Raw genomic sequence first — 15,420 nt, 5'->3', positions numbered from 1 at the left:
TGCCATGATTGCCGAGATGGTTCCACATGTTTCAGATGATTCTTAATTTTTATGCTCTATTTTCTTTTTTTTCTAATGATTAATAACTGTTGTCACATAGGCTGCTCTTTACCCTCTTTAGTCCTGGACAAAAACATTTCTGCAATTGCAGATCAGCTGATGCACCAAGACTCAAAACCTTGAAAGCTTTAGATGTTTGGTGTTGAGTTATATCATGTTTCGATCAAAATTTTTTTTTTTTATAATAACAATAGAACTGCTTAACTTAGACTGCTATTAGTTTACTGCCATCCCTAAGCCCCTGTCTCCCAAGCACTCAAGCACAGCATTTTCCAAATTTGATTTTAGTGTCATTTGTTTATCAACACAAAGAATACTTTCCCTGGATGATTCAACAGTACAGCATGAGTTCAAACCCAGCTGTGTCATCAGCCAGCGATGACTTGGAACTCATAACCAAATTTGGGTGTTCCACTGGGGATGTAGGGGCTAATCAGCGACCTCTGCTGGTTTGTGTAGTAACTTAAGACAGCATAGAGGAGAGCATATTAGTCTCGCTTCCCCTAGTAGACAGAGGGGGTTGTAGCTGTGGAACATGTATTGTACAATTGGGCATTACAAATTAGGGAGACAACTGGGGAGAACATTGAAAAAATAAAAAAGAATACTTCCCATTTCCAAAAACAGCATGACAGACAGACGTACTGTCTGTAAGACTGTATCAGTACTGGCCAATGCACTACACGTCAAATAAGCAGAGCAAACTTACAAAAATAAAACATTTATTTAAAGCATTTAACAAAAGCCAGTCTGGGGACAAGCACATCTAAACTTCCTCCTGCTCTGTAGCCACATATCTGTATTTATTGACAGGCCAATCCAACAGGTGTTGCTTGCAGGTTGCAGATGACTATAAAGAGAAAATGCAGATTGGAGATGCTAAGACCTACCCTTTAACCATAGCAGTCATCAAGGGGAGAAAGTGACTTCAAATTGGCTGCAATAAACAGATGTGACTGTTGGTTAAATACGGGAAGATGCCAATAGTGAGAAGCAATATTTGGGGTATTACTAATAATAATTAAATGTGACTGGGAAAATAAAATGGACAGGAAGAAGGAAGAAAGTGAAAAAGTCCACGTTTTAACATTTGTTGCAAGCCATATGAGATTGTATTCAAATTCATTATGTTTCAATGAGGTTGCACAACTCAGACGTTAATGTTGACGCAGACTGTGATTATTTCTGTAGGAAACCCCAAAAAGAGCCTATGTCTCTGTGCTGAGGGCCATGTAGGCCCTGTCAACCTGCAACATTGCGGATGGCTTACATGAAATCTGGTCAAACTTAATAGCCAGAAATGTTGGTTGTTTTAACTCTTTTGTGTTCATTGATTTAATACTTTGAGGAACATACATTCTTGAGCTTATAGCTGTCACTACACTGAAAATGACCAAAAATACCATCTCTGTGAACATTAACAGTAAACCTCCCCTGCAAGCCAAATCTGAAGCCTTGTCATCCTGCATATATTTAATGATAATTGTTCACATTTTTGTCAAATTTTTTAGTGATACTCTTAGCCAGAGACCTTGCATTGTTTACATTGACATATTAATTTATGTATAGATTTCCTGCAGCACTTCAGGTTAAGAAATGTCCACAAGGGATTTTAACCCCTGATGCACTGCTGCCCAGGTTATCTGTGGGGCTTGAGCAATGTTAAGTTTTTATTGTTCATTAAATGTAAATGAGTGCAATTTTTGACGGAATTTGAACTTACGTCATCATACTGGGTCAATAAGGAAATATACAGATATATTCCTAGTAATCTCTGGGCAGCAGGCAGTATGATCGCAATATTACATAGTACTATTTTAATAATTTACAGAGCCCAATAACTAACTTGATCTACCATTTTGATGAATGTCAGCAAAGGGCTATGCTAGAATCCTTGAGAAACATTTTATTGTGGCACAATATATGAATGTGTGAATGTTAGTATATGAAGCCACTTACCAAATTACAGTAGACTAACCAAGAAGTTAGGTCAGGCTAAAGTGCTAAAACAAAATCAGCATATAGATTAGTTGCTGAGGAACCATATTAAACACGTTTAATGTAGTTATTGCAATTCTTTGGTGAATTGCCTCATTAGTACCCTTTGCCATCTAGTGGTAAAAATAAGGTACTGTTGCTTGTGCTATGAAACACTGTGGCAAACCAGTTTGGGGGAAATTCCTTTTTGATTCCCAACAGATCTTATCAAGGTCAGGGTGGCATTAATATTCACATAACCATTTATGTGCAAACCTGATCTTTCCTGACATATGAGGAAGGAGTGACAGGACATAGGTTAATAGTGCAATTTGTTCTGTGAGAAGAGGACACCTTTCAAAGGACACACATTCTCTGGGGAAACACAAAGGGGACATTTACAAACATGGAAATACAAACTCTTTATGGACTACGAACTGTATCAAAACTGACAGCCATGAATAGAGCCCCAGTTCTGTGTGTGTGTTGATTGGTATGCATTTTATAACACCTGTCATTTGAATTTACAGCAGATACAGACTAGAGTTGTGCTGGTATAAAATCGACATTCATGACGCAGATGGTAAATGATTATAAAATTAAGCAGGAAAAATATGAAAAGAAATGTAGTAAAACAGCTTTATGTGTATTAGGTGCGATCTATTTGCATCCAAGGGTAGATTTCATACTCTTGTTTTTAAATATTTTAAATAATGTAATCTAATTGAATACATTTTAAAATCGCTAAGCACCAACGTTGACCGAATGCAGATGTGATTGTATGTGTGTGAACTGTGTGTGAAGTTCACATAATGTGACAGAGATGTTTACACTAAACACTGAAGTTCTTTAAGAAGTTTAAGAGCATTTCTCTGCGCAGCATGTCAATATGAGAACGCCAGACAAATCAGTTACATATAACACTGTCATAGTGAATATATAATAATATAATATATAATACATATAAAATTTCTTTGTTCTGTCAGCAAATCAAATTAAGATGCTTGTAACAACTGAAAGTAATAAAAAGTAACAACAGAAAACATTGAGCTGACTGAACCCAGATTCTCATGTAACTAGGACTCCTGCAGATCTCAGGTCAGCTTCAGTCAGGCTTCATTCATTCTGAACTTTCATCATTAGCCTCACAGACCACGTTCACAGCACAGGAACTGAAAGAGTAGAACGATCTGATAGGTTTTACCAACCTGCCTGCTCACCTGATGACTCGGCACCTTCATTCAGAAAACACCTGGTTGAATGAATGATTTTCAACTTCAGCAGGAACACTCACACTTTCAGTGTCACAAATTATGTATCCATCTTGCACAGTTAACTCAGACTGGACCCAAAGGTAGGGCACAATGGCAGTGCCAGGGCCTTTTGCATTGCATGACCAGCTTTTGGTAATGTAGTTTTGTACTCTTTTCAGCACTGGGCATGTGCTACAGGAGCAATGGAATTGTTCTGTTGTAACAGCAGCAGTCAACAGACACCAAAGCCACCATCTCTAGGTCTGTTTTTGGCATGTGATCTATACATATGATGAATGGACGCCTCCCCTAAGCATGTGCCCCATCTTTCAGTTTCCTTCACGCATAGACAATGGCCTCTTTTTCACTGTTTGAGTACATTTGTTAATGACTCTTTACAAGATGCAAAAGCCACACTTTTCACCCTGTGAGTCTAGGTTAGCAATACTCCAACACCATAATATGAGACATCTATGCTCACTGTAGCTGGCAATGAATGATCAAAAAATGTGGGTGCTGGACTATAAGCAAACAGCTCTTTAACTGGATTGAAATGGTCCTAGTGCCTCATCAGTCCAGCAGCACAGACTACAAACTACAACCTTAACATAATTGGGGATGAACTTGGAGTACAGAACCGTCATTCTGAAAAAGGAGCACAGCACTTGTGCATCACATGGAGGAGGTGATTTTGTCACTGCAATCACATGGTCTGGATCAGGGTGTAGGCCCTTAACTTTTAAGCCAATGTTGTGAAAACAGTGCAGTGTTGCCTAGTAACCCTTTCTCAGTTTCCCCAGGAGTCTCACCATAAACAGTGATGCCATCCAGGTAACATTGGATGCCATCCTGTCCTGCCAATATCTGAGACATCATGTCACTGCTTACTGTACATTGTACCTTGGCGTGTGACAAATGACATTGACATCATTTTTTGAAATGCACTTAGTGCAGATGCCAAACCATACAGGATCGGAATAAAATGAAAAATTCCATCATGAGTTATGAAAGCAGTAAGGTCTCTGCTAACCTGATGTAATCTTACCTGATAGTATGCATTCTGTAAATCATTGGTAAAGAAAAAACCGTGAGTACCCTCCTAACAACCACAGAAAAACACTCTGATGAAAATAAGCAAATGAACGCTGAACTACTGGACTTAAAATGTAGAAGCATGCGTAACAATATTGTTGTAATGGGAGTGGAGGAGGAGGAAAACGAAAATTATACTGCGACTGAAAACCTCCTGAAACAGTTCATGAAAAATGAACTTAAGATGTCTGACAAGCAGGTAGCAGAAGCTGAAATTGAGAGAGCGCATAGGATTGGCCACAAAAAGGATCCCAAGAGAACCCAGACCGATAGTAGCGCGATTTCTCCATTTCAGAGTGAAAATGTCAGTGCTAGAGTGTGGAAGGGAACTCAAAGGCACAGCCTTTTCTATGTAGCAGCAGTTCTCTCCCGAAATCGTGGAAAGGAGATGCGCTCTTTTACCCATAATGAAAAGCAACAGAGCACAGAACAATAAAGTGCGATTAACAGTGGATAAACTGTATATTAACAACCAGCTTTTCAGGGACTCCAAGATAACAACGTGGCTGTAAGTGGGTGTTTTCTTACCTTTTATTGGGTCTCACTGTTTTTTGTTCCAATTTTTTTTCTCTTGGAGGAAACAGATGGGCAACTTTAGGCGCTGTTTGATCACTTGGATTCGGAACATTTCTCTCTCTCTTTTTTTTCTTTTTTGAAGATGTACATTGGGATCACCAGTGAAAACGCTGCGTTATTTAGCAGCATGAAATGTATTTGTGGGATAGTGTGGATGAAGTGGTGTTGGAGATGTGTGAAGTGTGGTGAGGGAAGGAGAGGTGGGTGGACAGAGGTAGATGTTACTTCACAGTATGTTGGGAAAGCGATGACCCGGGGGGGGGGCAATGCATAATTTATGTAAAACTTAACCATCTTAATTTTATGCATGACATAACTACACTGCCTTGTTTGACCCGTTGGGTTAAAAACTTTGTCAAACTCAAACCTTAATATCTAAATATGGTTATAGGAGAACTGAGCTATAACTGCAATGGTTTAGCACTCAAAGGAGTTTCACCTGGCTGAAAGATAAAGGATACAATATTTTTTGTTTACAAGAGACACATTCTATACCTGTAGATGAAAGTTTGGAAGAAGGAATGGGGGGGGGGGGGGGGGGGGGGGCAATTCATTTTTCTCATGGTACAAAAAACTCAAAAGGTGTTATGACACTTTTTCAAAACAACCTGGATGTTAAAGTAACATTTTCTCAAACTGACCCACAGGGAAGGTGGATCATCCTGACCATTTTAATAGATAGTAAACATATTAGTATTATTAACTTATATGGTCCAAATAATGATGACATTAACTTCTTTGAGATTATTTGTAATAATGTATCAGGCTTACAAACTACAACTGATTACCTCATCATGGTAGGAGACTACAATACTGTTTTAAACCCTGCTATAGATCGGCAAGGAAACCACTGTACAAATTATCACCTGCAAGCCTTTAAAGGAATCTCAAGTATTATGGATGCCATGAACCTTGTAGATATACAGTATGGAGACTCAGAAATCCAGATTTACTCAGATATACTTGGAGGAGATGGAATCAAGCTAGTTGTATCGACTACTTCCTAATCTCATTCTCTCTGGTACCAAAAGTTAAAAAGGCATTAATTGAAGCCAAAATGAGATCTGATCACCAGCTCATAGCGCTCCACCTAGTACTTACCGATTTCCCTAGAGGCCAAGGATACTGGAAATTTAATCAGAATCTTTTAATTGACAATACTTTTTTAGCCAAAACAAAAGTTTTTATTACAGATTTCTTTTCTAATAACATAGGTTCAGCAGATCCTCTCATTGTGTGGGATACATTTAAATGTGCCTTTAGAGGCCACAAAATCCAATACTCTTCTTTTAAACCAAAGCAGATGAGGTCAATAGAGAAAAAAATAACAAAAGAGATTGAAAAGCTTACACTAATTATTGATAGCACTGATAATAGATATGTTAGACAACAGAATGAACTTGAAGAACTTAATCATGAAAGATCAAGTAATGCATATTTTAAAAATAAAGTAAAATGGATGGAGAAGGGGGAAAAATGTAACCAATTCTTTTTAAATCTTCAATACAGAAACACATCTAAAAAGAATATACAGAAACTAATCACAACTAATGGTGACTCTCTTGTGACCCCAGCTGACATATTAAAAGAAGAAGAAAAATATTTTACAGAAATGTTTTCATTTCAATCTCCACCATTGCCACTGAATGAGGCTCATTGCAAAGACTTTTTCCCAGAAAATCATGTAAAGCTTTCAAATAAACAAAAAGAATCCTGTGAAGGCCTAATTACAGAAGATGAGCTCAGACAGGCAATAAAGTAATTTCAACCTGGGAAAACACCTGGCCTTGACAGCATCCCAGTTGAGGTGTATCAGACTTTTTATGATCAAATTAAAGAATGATCGCTTACATGTTTTAATTACTCATATAATAAGGGTGTACTGTCTGAGACCCAACAAGGTGGTTTAATTTCTCTATTACTAAAACAAGAGACCAGTGGCCAATATAAAGACCCAGTCTACCCAAAAAACTGGAGACCTCTTACACTTCAGTGTTGCGATGCTAAAATATTAGCAAAATGTATAGCCCATCGCATTGAAAGTGTCTTGTCAGATATTGTCCACTACGACCAGTCTGGATTTTTACAAGGTCGAAATATTGGGGTCAAAATTAGACAGTTACTGGAAATTATAGAGAATTACGAAATATCAAAAAAGGCTGGTTTAATTTTTATAGCGGACTTTGAAAAGGCCTTTGATAAAGTTTGTCTAGATTTTATTTATAAATTCTTAGATTACTTCAACTTTGGCAAATCTCTAATAAAATGGGTTAAAGTTATGTATAGCAACCTCACATGTAAAATTATAAATAATGGTCATATTTCATGTAATAATTCATTATCAAGAGGGGTAAAACAAGGAAGTCCTTTATTACTGTATCTGTTTATAATGGCAATTGAAATACTTGCTTTAAAGAAAAGGTCAAATAATAAAATCAAAGGTTTAGAATTCCAGGGACTACATACAAACTGTATACTGTTTCAATGTATGCTGATGATACCAGTTTCCTGTTGACCCCCCCAGAGTTCTTCCTTGCAAAGTCTAAAGTCAAATTATGACAAATATACAATATTCAGGATTGGGTCTCTGAAAAATACAACATTCACCTTACCATGCAATTTACCCATAAAATGGAAACTGGATGAAGTTAAACATATGTATCTCTACAATGAATATGGATCAGGTGGCCTAAAATTGATAAATCTAAGGGCCTTGAACCTCTCACTTAAAGCCTCCTTGATTCCAAAACTTCTTTTAAACCCAAAATGGTTTTCCAGAAGACTATTAGAGAATGTCCACCCAATGTTCAAAAAAGGACTGTTTCCCTTTCTACAGATAAAACAGCCCCAGTTCTCACAGCTTAATGAGGATATTCTCTCCAATGTATCCCCCTTTTTGAAAGAAGCTATACAAAGCTGGCTGCAATTCCAATTCTATCCTCCAGAAAATACAGAACAAATTTTATAACAAATCATATGGCTTATTCTAATATCCTAGAAATACGTAGAGAGTTTATTTTTTGGAAAAAAATTGTTTGATACTGGCATTATTTTTATAAATGATATTGTAAATAAGGAAGATAAACTAATGTCCTATGAAGACTTTACCAATATTTGGTTTGATTGCTGCCATACCACAAAAATGGAAAAGAATAATCGGTAAAGGAAGTGGCCAGGAGCTAGTCTGCTGACCACATATGAAAAATTTTAAATGAACTAAAAAGACAAACATAAATAGAGTAATGTATCAGTTTTATCTAAAATCAAAAAATGTAATAGCCACTCCATATAATATTTTAGACTCTTGGGAGAATATGCTAGACTTTCCGATTCCATGGAATCAGGTGTTTAATTTAAGTTACAAAGCAACAATTTATTCATCTATAAGATTTTTTCAGTTTAAACTAATATATAAATTTTTGGCCACTAAAAAGATGCTTCATACTTGGTGAATTGAAGAGTCACACTTGTGCAGATTCTGTCAAGAAGAGGCTGAGTCGGTGGATCATTTATTTTGGTACTGCCCCTTTGTGGCTCTGTTCTGGACAGGGATTCAGGGGTGGTTGTCTTCATACTGTAGTCAGTTTACACTAGATTTGCCCACCGTGCAGTTGGGTGATCTAAGAAATAGCACCCAAATAATACTTAACATTATAATACTTTTGGGGAATTTTTTTATTTTTAAGTCAAAATCTGTGGAGGATTTGAGGACAAAGAGATTCAAACTCTTTGTAAAACATCATAGCACAATTGAGGGTTACAAGAAAACAGTAAGATAATTGTATATAAGGACAGATGGAAGGCACTGAGAGTGGCAGAAGGCTGGGATTAAGAACAACATAGATGTGTAGCTATGTGTGAATATTGATACATGGTTTGGATAGGCGGTATAAGTGTACTTACCGTAAAAAATAGAAGGAAATGTGTAATTTATAAGCACAAAATGGAAAAGGCGTCATGAGTGGATCACGTGATAACAAAAATATGTGAAGTCGAAAAGAAGTGAATAGCTACAAGAAATATGGTTGACTTGTACCTGTAAGGGGGGTTGGTAATGATGGTCTGTGAAGGGGGGGGGGGAGGCTAGGGCATAATGAAAGATGGAAATCAAAAAAAAAGGATTGATCATCGTACTTCTTTCCTTTTTTGTTCTTTTTGTCTTTAAATGTATTTTTTTGTTTTGTTTTGTGTATATATATATATATATATATATATATATATATATATATATATATATAAATCATTGGTAAAGAACATTTCCTCTGAGCTCTGAAAAGAGCTGTATGGTATTTGGTGGCTGTCAATTACAACAACCTCATTTGGCTCCCTTAGATCTACGCAAAGTCTGGTTCCGCCTGACTTTTTGTGTAGTGTCACTGGAGACCACACCCATGCAAATGAGATGATTTCCGCAACGACATCCTCAGTTTGAAGCCACTTTAGTTCCTGAAAAACAGAGTCTATGGTAGTAACTGGCAAACAACACAGCTTTTGCTGAGCTGGGGACACATGAGGTCAAAGCTTGACCTCGTGCATAAATTCATCAGTCACACTGACAGTCTCAGCTGTGTTTGCATTATCCACTGTAGTTAGTTAGACGTGTAGACTCACATGGTGTTGGCCATTTCTGATTCCCACTGAAGTACGTTAAGTACACAAGTAAGAAAAGATCCACATCTAGTACGGGTTTTGCAGATGACACAATGTGTAAATCTGCTTGTGTTCAGCGCTTATTATGTCTCACATTAAAGGCAAGGTATCCCAGCACAGGGACAGATTTCTGCAGGTAAGTCACCAAATGCACTTTGGGTTGTGTAAGGGGCTCAGTTTTGAAATGTTGACTGTAAATGCAGGCAGTATTGAAATTGCTCAGCCTGTGTCCACAAGCAGATCGGCCTGTAGTACTGTTTTACATCCAGAGTGGTTTGCAGGGAGATGCAGTAAGTAACATTCTCCCTGCATTGTTTATTTACAGTTACATCAAGAAACTGTTACGTCAGTTTTACACACTTGGAATTTGGGTGCAGAGCCACAACCAACTTTGACATTTCTTTGCATTTGACACATAAAAAAATCTTTGCAGATCTCTGTGTATTTTTTTTCATATGGGATGCCATGATACCTTGTATGTTGCAGAACTACTTAATTCTAATATGAATTTTATTATGCTAGTTTAATACCACATGTTTTTATTATGTTTTTGCATTGCTTTTACAAAGCTTTTACATATGGGCAACAAGACCCATCACTGTATCAACAAAAGATATAATTCTGCAAAATATTAACACATCAGTTTTATTAAAACATGAGTTTACTGAAGTAAATTAAAATGCCACCAAACCAAACATGTCAATACCAAAATGTAAAAAAAAACATTTTTTTCTCTATAATGTAAAAACAGCTTTTTTGTTTGATTGCTCACTCACTCAAACCACCTTTAAATCCAACAGGGAATGATTCAGACTACTATACTATACTATACTATACTATTCAGAAAGCTTGAAAAACACAACAACCATTTTAGACATGAAACAAAATAGCCAATGTTTGGTTACCTTGTACTTTGTCCCACACATCCATAGTCTATTAGGACATCAAGATTAAAAATAAACTTTGTTTGCTATGATACAATCTAAAACGGGAACCTGTTTGATACTGTAGTATCAGTGTACTGTAGCAGTGCACTGAATAATGTTCACCTACCCGTTCTTATTTATATAAGTCTGAATGATAGAAGACAGAATGTATCAACTAAAACTGGGCTCCATCTGCCGCCCAGCCTCTCTCATGCTGAGCCCAGGGCTGAGGCCATGATCAACCAGAGCGGCATGAATATCATTAGAAATGTTTTACTATCTTGGTGGAACTCTTCCTTTCCCCCTACCTCTTCTTCCCTCCCTCACTGCTCTTCTTGGTTTCATTGTTCTACAGCAAAGAAGATTTCACCTGTGACTTATTTTTTTCATGCTAAAGCTCCGACAGATATGTGAAATTTATCTATTTACACACACACCTTCATACCTCACCTGTACAAAGCTGAGGTTGTGCAGGTGGAGTGTGAGTGAAGGCAGTTGGCAAACAGTATTTGGTTTTTGCAGTCGTATGTTTTCCATATGAATACTGGAGATTTTCATTATGAAAACTTTGCTGTAAGCTTGAGCTGTGTGTGCAGTTTTTTTTTTTTTTCTCAGAAGAGCAAACTGGAATTGCAATATGGGTGAATACAAGCTTACCATCAAAGTATAGTTCACACATTACTCTTTTTGCAATCTCACACGAATGATGAGATTGTTGTACAATTTTGTGGTAGGTGTTTTGGAAAAATGTGATTTAGGTCTTGTAAACTGTGAAAAAAATTAGAACGTACTGAGGGGAATCAGATGAACCAAGGTGGTCTGGAAGAATGACCTCATAATACAGTAGTGCTATAAACGTAGGAAAGTGTTTAGGGGGAAGTATATTTGAATTGAACACACTATGCTGACATTTTGAGAACTTTCCAAAGATGATACAAAATAGCTTGTTGGCTCCAAATGCAGTAGGAGGAACAACTACAATTTCTGAAAATACAGCACCGTTATGTTAAAGCAAGTCATATTAAACTGATTCAGTGCACTGTGGGAAAAGCACTCTGTGTGGAATTTGGCAAAGGCAGCCCTCACAAAAGACCTTCCCACCTTTGAAGCTGGACTGTAAATGTACAAAAAACGCATATTGGTCTGTTTCACCCATTTTGTCCAGTTCAGTCCCTATTCATTGTGTTTTCAGTCCTATAGGTAATATGTAAATACTTTTTGATGTAGTTGCTGTAACCCGGTCACATTTATATGACACCCATACATACACACAGTGTGGCTATTGAAAATGAGGTATCGCTGTTTTTGGAGCCTACTTCCTTATGGCCACACTGTAATAAATCAAAAGGACAAAGTACATCTGTCTGTTCTATCCAGAATTACCATGCAATTCTCCTCCTTGGAGCAGTATCAAAGCACTGCGATGTACCATTGGATAGGGTGCATAACTTGAACATTAGTACATATTCAGCTGTCTTAATGGATAACATGTAAAGCTATTTAAGTCAAACTGGAATGTTCACTAAGCACATGCAATGTAAAACGCAGTTAATTATTTTTACAGATAATAAGAACAACACAAGACATAACTTAAATTCTGATGCATCCATTGTTAATCCTGAAGAAAAAACAGTGATATTGACATGCTTACATATGGATATTTAGACTTTTTCTGAAACCAACAAAGTGAGAATAAATGTGGATCATTCTTGAATATGTGGCAACAACCTTGTCATTAATGCATTCTACCTTGGACAGGGGAAATGTGTATTACCTGAATGTTCACCAACAACATTTACTTCCTACTGAAACATTCCAGATCTTTCTGGTCACTATTAAAGTGCCATCAACATGTCACATGTTAGACCTGTCATGTCTGACAATCTGGGCATGAGACTCTTCCAGTTGCATACTGTCTCACTCTCACTCTTTGGATTGGATTTGACAAATAAGATGGGGTCAAGTTGAGATGATAAAAGATACTTTACAATTCAGCTATTTCTATAGCTTGTCAGTCCTATTATCAGGCCAGAGACAAACACCCACCATAATAAATAATGAATGTGTTAATTTTGTGTTATCTAGAACTTTCAGTGGTCAGTTATTGTGTTTTGTGTTTGTCGCTTTTCTCCTCGAGGTTCCCATTATCTAAGGTCCACAACATGTATAGTACATCCACCACAGAATTTTGGAGGAAGCGCACGGTAAGTTCTTTGTCTCTCCCTTTTATATTATTAGTGGGCTACCTGCAGCAAATTAGTTTTATGAAATGTAAATGGGAAGTGATATGTACAGTTCACCTGCTGGCCACGGCTGTTAAATATTAAATGCTAAACCAGCACACTGCTTGTAACACATGCAACAGAACTGAAATAAGAATTAAAATAATGCAGGAAAACTCCAGACTCAGGTCCAGACTCTTAAATCAGTTAAATCAGTACACTGTAAACATAGACTACAAACAACAAAGTCAATAAAAAGGACACTGTATAAGTCAATCTGGGATAACTGTTGGAACTCTTGGCTGTTTGTGGCTACATTTTGTGTGAAAACAAACTACCTGACATTGGTAGCAAAGAGCAGCAAAATTAATGGTGCCCATTCATGAGAATTAAACAAGCACTCATTCTGACAAAGAGATATATTCTATGATTTGTTGTCCATGTTTCTTAAATTTCAGCAACAGTCACCCCTTGGATCCCGGACGCTCAGGTTTCTCTGGTGAGAAGTCAGTGTTGGCATTAAGAGACAATGTCTGTGGGACAAAACAACTGTAGATGCTTCAGACATGAGAGTTATTGTACAGGCAGCCATGTGAGTGTGCATCCAGCCTGTTCTACCATAGTTCTCAAATTTTTGTTGTGGCTCCCATAAACATTCCCATGGTGGCAAAACTCTCTGGTGCATGGAGCTGTGCTATGGATGTTTCTAAGCTTAGGCCTTTCTTGGTGTAGCCTAGCCTGGCTTACTTGCTATACTGTTGATCTCAAAATGTGGCATGTTGCTTGAAGTGAATCAGAATGAGAGGTTACATAGGTTCATCTTCAAGTAGATTCTGTGAGGGAAGCCAACTGACTACATGCCATTTTTATTCAGAAGCATCCTTAAAAGGTATTTTTAGAAGGAAGTAAGGTATGCAACTAGGGTGTTTACCACTGGTGTCGTTCTTGACTCCTTGTGGGAGCATGAGGCAGGTAGGGGTTAGTTGGTTAATTTGATTTTGCTCTTGCAGTGGTATATGCATGAACCAATGAATATTCATTAGTGCTACAGTTCACACTTCATGCTATGTCACATAACAGCATATATACAACACTTGAGGACAAAGGGGAAGGGTGTTAAATTGTATACTCTCCTATCCAGATCTGTATTATTAGTTTTGAAGACTACAACAATGGGCAGATGGTCATTAAGTTTCCAGTGCCGATAGTTTCAGTAAACCTGCCAAACAAGACACAAAATTCAGGAAATGTGACAACCCTGAAAGCACCCAGCCATGGAGACTGGAGGAATACTGAAAACAGGCTGTAATAAACAGTACATGGGGCAACAGTACATGCCGAGAGAGAAGGGAGCTGAGATTACACAGGGGCCTGGGAGAAGGAGAACAGAAGAGAGGGAGAGTGCATTTGAACAGGAGGGGTTTTGGCAACAGGGATACTTGGGGTGAGAAAACCCAGAAGGGGCAATCAGAGGGGCTGACCTTCCTTTAAGTCAGTTTAGGCAGTTATTTAGCTAATATTAACTATTTGTCTTGGGCAACTGAGTCATGAAAAATAGCTAGCTAGGTATTTCGTTAGCCTTACCTTTCAGAAACAGCTTCAATAATGTGACCTTAGCTCATAATTTGATGTTTTTATGCATGGTAAATACTAAAACCTGAAAATTGAGGGTATATAGCAGGTAATATTTTCTATGATTACTTTAAAGCAGACATGCTTTGCTATCTTTCCTGGGTTTCACTGTTAATGATTTTCTTTACAGCTTGATTCTCTGAAAGAATTTGTATAAATTTCTTCTGGACTTGGGGAATGGATGGAAAAAAAACATCCTCAGGAACTGAGTACCTTTAGTCTCTGTTGCAAGTGCCCCAAACACAGTTTTTCTCAATTTCTTCTGATTATGAAAAGTTGTACATGGCTACTTAAATCACATTTTTCCCTTTCTGACCTTTACAAAGGGGAAGCCGGACAGAGATTATGACAGTTAGTTGTGGCTTCCTAAACACTGATTGGAGGAACACTATATGTGGATGGCAATTTGTAAAGGTCAAGTTATTTTTTATGCTTTTTCCCCTTTATGCAATCCTGCTTTGGTGTTGCCAACCAGCTGAGGTGAGATGAGCTGCAATCCTCCAAAATGCTTGTCCTCAGTCAACAGGAGTTCACACTCCAAGTCACACAGCACACTACAACAGATTGGACGCCCATTGGAGAACAGGCGCTACACCACTGATATCATCCATACATGAACAGGTGCTTCCAAATTGCAGGGAGCCTGAGAGTGTTAAAATGAGGAAACCCTGGCCAGCTTACCCATTTAATGACTTTGTATCTCTGAATTCATTAAAGATTCCTGATGTGGTGATACACAGTACAACTCTGTGATATCAAAGGTCATATGTACCAGCCCAGATGGCCCTAATTCTAGTCCCACTTATTACGTGTGCTAGGTTCACTCAGATTACACTTGCTAGCAACTTTCAAGAAATGAAATTTGTCTACTAAGCTTTTGTGAAAATTGTACCCTTGTAGCCATGTCCTTCCAGTTAGTATGAGATACATAATATTCTCATCATGTTGCTATGCCCTATTTATATTATCAAATTATAACTATAAAGAAAAAATATTGTCTTACAGAGAGAATATTGATGATTATGAATACAT

The sequence above is a fragment of the Megalops cyprinoides genome, chromosome 1, assembly GCF_013368585.1.
Source record: "Megalops cyprinoides isolate fMegCyp1 chromosome 1, fMegCyp1.pri, whole genome shotgun sequence".
Lineage (NCBI taxonomy): Eukaryota > Metazoa > Chordata > Actinopteri > Elopiformes > Megalopidae > Megalops > Megalops cyprinoides.
The sequence above is the reverse complement of the archived record's forward strand: the minus strand, read 5'-3'. Positions refer to the sequence as shown.